This window comes from Babylonia areolata, chromosome 4 (assembly GCF_041734735.1).
Source record: "Babylonia areolata isolate BAREFJ2019XMU chromosome 4, ASM4173473v1, whole genome shotgun sequence".
NCBI lineage: Eukaryota > Metazoa > Mollusca > Gastropoda > Neogastropoda > Buccinidae > Babylonia > Babylonia areolata.
The window spans coordinates 34,784,790-34,785,460 of NC_134879.1; positions in this window are offsets into that span (position 1 = coordinate 34,784,790).

Consider the following 671-nt stretch of genomic DNA (forward strand, 5'->3'; position numbering starts at 1 on the left):
CTGTAGACCTAAGTTTTACACACACAAAATTTATATACTACTAAAACTGTTTAGATTATGTGACGAAAAATGTCAGGCTTTTTCCGTTTATTTTGGAAGTGAGGCATGTTCATGGAACAAGAAGAGGGACTGGTGGAAAAACTAAATTAGCGATTTTGCAAAGCCTATTGTAAAATCATGTTCTGAAAGTGGAAAGAAAGAAGAAGCAAGGGAGAAAAAAAGAGAAGAAAATAAAATAGAAGGGGAGGGGGAGGACGAAAATAAGAGTGTACAAAACAGAAAGAAAGAAACTAAAAAGAATGGGAGAAGGGAAAAAAAAAGAAAGAAAGACAGAAAGAAACTAACAGAGGTATAAGAGAGAACAGGGGCAAGATCAAACAACAACCACATAGAAAAAAAAATGAAGAGAACGAACAAAAGGAAGAGAAGAAGAAAAGAAGAAATTTGTCGAGTGCTGCAAGCAAACAGGCAGCCCCTGAAGGAAATGACGAAGCAAAGGAACAGTAATTGAAACTGAAACACAGCCTCACGAGAACAAATCGCTACGCACTTTCTCATCCGCGCAGCTGATTGTCTGAATGCTAATTTGGCTGAGGGAGCAGAGAGGCGGAGGAAAAAGGCCCAAGTCTCAAACCGCCATGGTTGTCTGAGAACAACAGCGCACGTTCATG